This window comes from Montipora foliosa, chromosome 2, assembly GCF_036669935.1.
Source record: "Montipora foliosa isolate CH-2021 chromosome 2, ASM3666993v2, whole genome shotgun sequence".
In the NCBI taxonomy this organism is placed as follows: Eukaryota; Metazoa; Cnidaria; class Anthozoa; order Scleractinia; family Acroporidae; genus Montipora; species Montipora foliosa.
Genome location: NC_090870.1, coordinates 62,735,431 through 62,742,930, shown reverse-complemented (window position 1 = coordinate 62,742,930; position 7,500 = coordinate 62,735,431). Strand labels below are relative to the sequence as shown.

Sequence of the window (7,500 nt, the reverse complement as noted above, 5' to 3'; positions counted from 1 at the left end):
ATGCCCAGAGAGTTACAGAATTCTTGATCATCCGAGACTCGATCGTCGAGAAGGGGGTACTGGGATTATTTACTGTGACTCGCTTGATGTTTCCAAGGTTAATTCTGGGTTTAGTGACCGTGACTCTTTCGAGTTTTCTGAGTGGATCGTCAGATCGCCACCTTTCAGCATGCGGCTTGTGATCATCTACAGACCGCCATATTCTGAGGAGCATCGGGTTTCCACAAGTGTATTTCTCACTGAGTTCCCTGAATATCTAGAAACTCTGCTGCTTTGTAAGGAGCAATTGCTGATAACGGGTGATTTCAACATTCATGTCGATGATCCTCACGACTCTGATGGACGAAAATTTTTAAGGCTGCTTGAAGGCCTGCAACTGGAGCAGCACGTTGATCAGCCTACGCATCGCGATGGACACAAGCTTGACTTGACTAAAACCCGCTTGTCTGAGAGTTTGGTAGCTAGCAAACCTGTTGTCGATCAGTTCATTTCTGATCATGTTGCTGTTCTTTGTTCGCTTGCTCCACCCAGGCCTGGTCTCTCCGTGAAAACCTCCAAATAATTGATGTTCAACAACTGAAAAGGGACTTCCGGTCCAATGCACTTTTTGTGGCAGAAGAGCCAACTACTAATGATGAATTAGAGTCAAATACAAGAGCGTATAATAGTACTCTTTCGGCTTTCCTTGACAAGCATGCCCCGCTAAGGACTCGTACCAGAGTGAGTGGGCCTGTCGTCCCCTGGTACAGCAAAGAGATCGATGAGGCTAAGCGCTCACGTAGGAAGGCTGAAAGGAAATGGGGAAGAACAGGGTTGCTTTTCATGACTACAAGAAAAAGAGAAACTACGCTACTAACCTTACGAATAAAGCGAGGCAAGAGTTTTACTCTAATTTCATCGAGGACAATAGTGCGGATCAGAGAAAGCTATTCAACGATTCGAAAAAACTGCTTGGTACATGTGAAATGCTGTCCTTCGCTGACCATCTTGATAAGACCGTATTGGCAAATGATACCGGAAAATTTTTCGTTCGCAAGATTGAGAACATTCGTCGAGATACTGACGCCCTATCTCTTAGTCTCGTGCCTCCGGACCGACGGGCAACGGATATCACAGGTCAAACGCTTCACACTTTTGACAACCTAAGAGAGCGTTGTGTCAATGACCTTATCAAGAACTCTGCTAAAAAGTCGTGTACATTGGATCCATGGCCATCTACCCTGGTCTGTGACGCACTAGATGTGGTACTTCCGGTAATCACTAACATGGTGAATTCTTCCCTTTCAACTGGTCATTTCCCCGACGTGCCGAAGAAAGCGATCGTGAACCCTTTGCTTAAAAAAGGAGCGAAGGACACAACCCACAAAAATTTGCGTCCAGTTAGCAACCTTCAATTCGTCTCCAAGATTACCGAAAGAGCAGTGTTTGATCAGGTGTACAACCATGTCACTGTCAACGAGCTGTTTCCGGGATTGCAGTTGGCATACAGGAAATCGCATAGTACGGATACTGCACTGGTCAAGATCGTCAATGAAATTCTGCTTAACATGAATCGTCAGCACGTGTCTTAGCGCAGCCTTCGATACGGTTGACCATACCATCCTCATTCGCCGCCTTGAGACGCCGTTTGGTGTTACCGGGAATGTATTCAAGTGGTTCGCCTCTTACTTATCAGGTCGCTCGCAGCGTGTTATGGTTTATGAGGAATTGTCAAATAAATTTCATGAGTCCTGTCTTGGACCACTTCTCTACTCAGTGTATGCCAGCAAGCTATTTTGGGTGATCAAGAACCACCTGGCAAATGCCCATGCCTACGCTGACGACATTCAGCTCTACTTAGCGTTCAAGCCAGACACATGTGCTATATATGGAGCGATGCATTAGAGCTGTTAGGGCGTGGGTGATTATTGATAAGTTGAAGTTGAACGAAGGAAAACTGAGTTTATGTTAATTGGAACTCGGCATCAACTTGTAAAAGTCCGAAGTGAAAGTATTTTAGTTGCCGAAACGCATGTCTGGTTCGATTCTAATTTCCAGTTTCACAGCCATATAAACAAGACATGTAAATCAGCTTTTTATTCATTATATAATATCAGGCGTATTAGAAAATATCTGCCATTGGAGGCTGCAAAGATCTTGGTCCAAGGTATGGTTATGAGAAGGCTTGATTACTGTAATGATATATTATATGGTTTGCCAGCCATCTATATTCGAAAACAGCTACGCTGCCAGGATGCTGGCAAATACCGCGCGCTATTCGCATATAACTCCTGTGATGATAGATCTTCATTGGTTACCCGTTGAATTTAGGATTATTTTAAAAATGACTTTCAAGGCTTTACATGGCCTAGCGTCTTAGTGATATGTTATCTTATAAAGCCCATTTAAGATATAATTTAAGATGTAATGATAGCAACAACAACTGCAAAAACAACTGGTGATAGAGCTTTCTCTATGGCCGCGCCAGCGCTTTGGAACACTTTACTACCTTCCCTTAGGGCAGAGGACAATATGAACATCTTTAAGAGAGAACTGAAAACTTATCTTTTTAAAAAAGCCTATTTCTCGTAAATTTGACATATATTTTTATAGACGTTAGTATTATTATTTTATTTGCTTTTTCCTTTAATATATATGATATAAATAATGTACATATATACATATTTTCACCATAGATTTTGAGAATATTTAGCTTAGATTTACATAGTTAGATTTTATATTTATATTTGGTTGCATTTGTAAGGCGCATTAGATCATATATTGCAATGCATTTTTTCGCCATAGAAGTATTTTATTATCATTATTATTATTATTATCATTATTATTATTATTATTATTATTATTATTATTATGCATATTTTCCAATTAATCACCTATATCACTAAAACAATTATTCACCTCGCCTTTGGCGAGTAATTGGTAAATATTCAGTCAAAAAATCAAAAGCACACAACGGTGTAATATTGTGAGATTCACCTAAAGGGTGTTCAGTTTATGATTTATCCACTTCCCCGTTATTTTAGTTTGCCTTATTTTCTCTTAATTTTCAGGGAAACGTCCCAGTTTTGTTTTCGGTTTGTGCAAAAATATAACTAAACACTAATCTTGCAATGCATCTCGGGCTATCGCGCAATGAATCTCAAGATTGCATGCCTGAGTTCGCCCGATTATAAATGCTATGCCTCGCGGATTGGGTTCTGAGGTACACTCGGCATTTCTTCGGGCCGTCAAGTTACAGTCTTCGGATTGCCGTCGGACACCGAGCGCCACGGAACGAATGCTCGGCTAGTCACATGGCAGAAAAAACCATAATATTCGTTTCTTTGAGTTGTGGCGGATTTGTGTAGTGGCGGATTTTCCTCAGGATTTTCCTGTTGTTTTCACGGTGAGTATCATTATGAATCGACTTAGATATAGTATTGAACGTTGTCAGAGCTTTCAAACTGTGTTGTTCTCTGGTTTGAGAAACATTTCGCTTCAGATTCTTCGTATTGTCGGTCGAGTTTGGAACGAAGGCAGTCGCATGTTATGTCAATGGCTACCATCACCATCGACTACTACAAGGCGTTGGGTCTTACAAAATCTCCCCTCTTTGAGGCTGCCTGTATTGATCCCCCTACTGGAGCATTTCCCTTCTCATTGAGAACGACTAGTATTAAGTGATAGTAAACCGCCGACTGGTTGGCTCAGTTTCTTGAGCTTCGGACGATTTATGGGGAGGTCGCGGGATCAAAACTCCGCCCGGACCAATGCGAACGTGCTGCCTTTGTAATGACATCCGCAAATGGCTAGACTCTCTACTCTTCCCGGATAAGGACGAAAAACCGTATGTTGGTATCACATCCCTTCAATGTTCATAACCCTGTGGGACGTAAAATAATTATTGATTTCGCAAAGTTCTCGGTGTTGTGGTCTGTCCTCTGTGGTATATCATGGTTGGGTGGGTTAATCTGCTTAGAGATATTAGTACTTAACTACTCTAAATATAACATATCACTATACGGCCCGTACGGCCCCGCGCGCCGTGCTCGCGAAACGATCAGTAAGTTAATTGTATTTATTTTCTATTTCCATTGCTACGTCGAATATAAGATTATTCGCTTGTGAAGGTATTCACCAGAGTACCGAAAGTTTTGGTGACGTGTCTAGAGGAAAGCAATGTGCTTCTATGAGGCCGTATCCTGCGATCTTGTATTTGTTTTGCTAATAAGTTACAGTTGGGAAAAGCAAGTGCTATCAATATAGTTTGTCATGTTCTGTTGATGTTGTGACACTGTGCAGTGAATGGTTTAACTTAAAACTACATTAGTCACAACGTTTTCATACACCAAGAATTTGCGGTAAAGTCAGACTCGCTAGCTAGCCAATTGTAAACCGCATCCCTTGACGTCCGGACCGACTATGGTCAGATGGAGGGTCCGGACCGAATCCGAATCCGGTAAATTTTTTCTGTTATGCAAAGATTACATCTCTTTGTTACATTTGAATAAGGCCTGCCACGAGCCATTGCTTTCCAGGTTACAGCTAATTCCGTCTTGGTTGCGTTCCTTTTGTTCTCATTTCTAAATGAAGCCGTGTGGTTTCGGAATCTTGTTTTGAATTGGTTCGCGGTAAGCCCAATGTATGTTTTCTTTCCCACGGCGCTTTCAACTGTGGCTTGATAGACCACGTTTTGGATTAAGCACTCACCACTTAACGGACAAGAGTGTTTGTCTCTGCAATTGCATGATTTTTCTTGTGATTGTTGTGGGCGATCATCAGACAGACTTGGATGATTAAAGGCTGTCCGATGGTCGCGTAAGCGTGAAAGTTTGAGTCACGAAAAAGGTTATGTCTTATTGATTAGTTCAATCTTCAGATATATATCTATATATATATTTATATACACACACATGTATATCAACCAGTTGAACCAACCTTGAACCTCTGGGTTGTGAATTACGCATACGGATATATCCTTCTTTTACGCTAACGCGAGAAGCATTGTTAATAAAGTGGATATGCTTCACTTGGAAGTTGCAAATAAAGCTTACGTTGTTGTCGTTTTAGTCGAGACACACCTGGATTCGTCAATAGCTGATGGCGAAATTTTTCCGGCTAATTATCTGGTCTTTAGGTGTGATCGAATGTGCAATGGCCTTTATGGAGGAGGAGTTTTGATTGCAGTTCGTAATACCTTCAAATCTTCATTAAGGCATGACATGTTGTCGGACTCTGAACTGATTTTTGTAGATTTGTTTTTTCCTAATGATCGCAAGATTACTGTAGGAGCCTTCTACAGACCGCCAAATGCAGACACCAAACCTTTATTGGATATGCAAGATGTTCTTCAAAATTCCACATATCAAGATTTGGTTATCATTGGAGATTTTAATCTACCTGGAATAGATTGGCTTGATGTTAGAGCTGCATGCGACTCAGCTAATAATACCCTTCTGATTGACATTATTCAGGATAACGTTTTGACACAACCTGTAAATGAAACAACCAGAGAATGCAATATTTTGGATCTCGTGCTTACGACATCTCCTGAGTTTGTACGCGAGCTAGCTGTAGGGGAACTATTTTCAGACCATCACTGTTAACCTTTTATTTGTCCGGAACCCTTCCCCGCCCACGTAAATCAAAGAAACTTTTTTATTCATATAGAAAGGCAGATTGGGAATATTTAAAATCGCTGTTCTCACACACACCGTAGCATTGTGAATATTTCGACGACAACTTGGATGATAATTGGCAGGCGTGGTTAGATTTATTTTTTGCGGCAGTAGACCAGTGTATTCCGAAGCGGCGACACAACAATAAATTTAATCCCCCCTGGATTTCAAAGGAGCTCCTTAAGCTCTGCCAGAAGAAAAAATCTCTTTTAAGGAAAGCTAAGCGAGTAAACTCTGATCTCTTGTGGATGAGATATCGCACTTTAAATAACTCTGTTAAGAAAGCGTGTAATGCAGCGAAGCGGAACTACATCAATGACCTGGCTGATGAGCTTGCTACTAACAACAATCCCAAGCCGTTTTGGAGCTTTGTCAAATCTATGCGTAAAGAGTCAAATAATCTCGTTTCACTTAATGTGGACGGCGTTACTCTTTCAAATGATCTTAGCATTGTTGAAAGTATGAATGACTTTTTCTCCTCTGTGTTTACATCAGAGGATTGCGATAATTTTCCCGAATTTGAATATGTCACGAACAGTAAACTTTCAAACATTCTCTGTAACACAAAGGAAATAGAAAAGCTGTTAAAAAACTTAAATATCTACAAGTCGCCTCGACCTGACAGGCTACCACCTCGCATTTTGAAGGAATGTGCGAGTGTTTTGTCATCACCTCACCAAATCTTTTTCAACAGGCAAACTGCCACATCTCTGGAACTCGCTAACATTACACCTTTGTTCAAAAAAGGCAATAAGACTGTCAGGAATAACTATCGTCAGATCTCATTAACATCAGTAGTGTGCAAGATCGCGGAGAAAATCGATAAGTCTCTAGTGATGGATTTTTGACAAAAAACATAGATATCTTTAACCCGAACCAGTTCGCTAATATGGAGGGCCGATCAACGCTTTTGGAGCTTCTTTCTTGTTACGATGATTGGGCGAAATCACGTAACAACAGAAAGCCAACTGACATCGCCTTTTTGGATTTCTCCAAGGCGTTTGACAGTGTACCACATGAACGTCTTCTTTTTAAGCTCGAGCGTCACGGTATCGACGGCAGTACTCTCCAGTGGTTTCGAAATTTTTTAACTGGCCGAATGCAACGCGTCGTGATACGTGGTACTTACTCGTCCTGGACTCCAGTTTTGTCAGGAGTACCCCAGGGAACAATCCTTGGACCCGTTTTATTTATTTTGAGTACGCTTCCCCTGTATGGTGCCCTTGCCTTGGTTAAGAATATTGTTTTCTTAGAGAAAGTTCAGAGAAGAGGTTCTCGATTGGCCTTAGGTCAGCGAAGGGGCGAGATGTCATATGAAGATCGCTGTGAAATGTTGCGTTGGTCGCAGTTGACTGATAGAAGGCTATATTTTTCTTTGATTGAATGCTATAAACTTGTATTTGAATTGAATAGCCTTTGTTTTCGTGATTTTTTTTAATTCGCTTCAAAACGAACCAGGTCCAATCACAATTACAAACTGCAAGTTAAATCGGCGAACTGTAATTGTTATAATTCTTTCTTTGTCAAAATTATTCGCGAATGGAATAACCTGCATGCCAATGTTGTTGAGATAGAAAATTTAAGACGTTTTAAAATAGCTCTTAAATCACACATGCGTATTTGTTAGGTTTTACCCATCTTAGATTTTATTCATATATTTTTAACTTTCATTTCTAGAAGTTTATTCACATCGGGTTAACCTCTTAAACTTCCTTTTTAGGGTATTATTTGTGTTTTTGTTTATTATGATACCTTAGATAAAGTATGTATGTATGTCACGTTAGTTTTATGGCCTGGCGTGCTTCGCTCGCGCCGGCATTTTTTATTCAGAAGATATTAGAAA

The 7,500-nt window shown here is 40.7% G+C and overlaps 1 protein-coding gene and 1 pseudogene across 1 annotated transcript in view; both read left to right on the top strand.

The window, feature by feature from the left end:
* LOC137988036 (uncharacterized) overlaps nucleotides 1-1,571 on the top strand; it is a 1,696-nt pseudogene extending 125 nt beyond the window's left edge.
* The window catches only part of LOC137984980 (short transient receptor potential channel 4-like), a 32,087-nt gene that overhangs the window by 14,339 nt on the left and 10,248 nt on the right, over nucleotides 1-7,500 (top strand). The gene's annotated exons all lie outside the window — the stretch shown is intronic.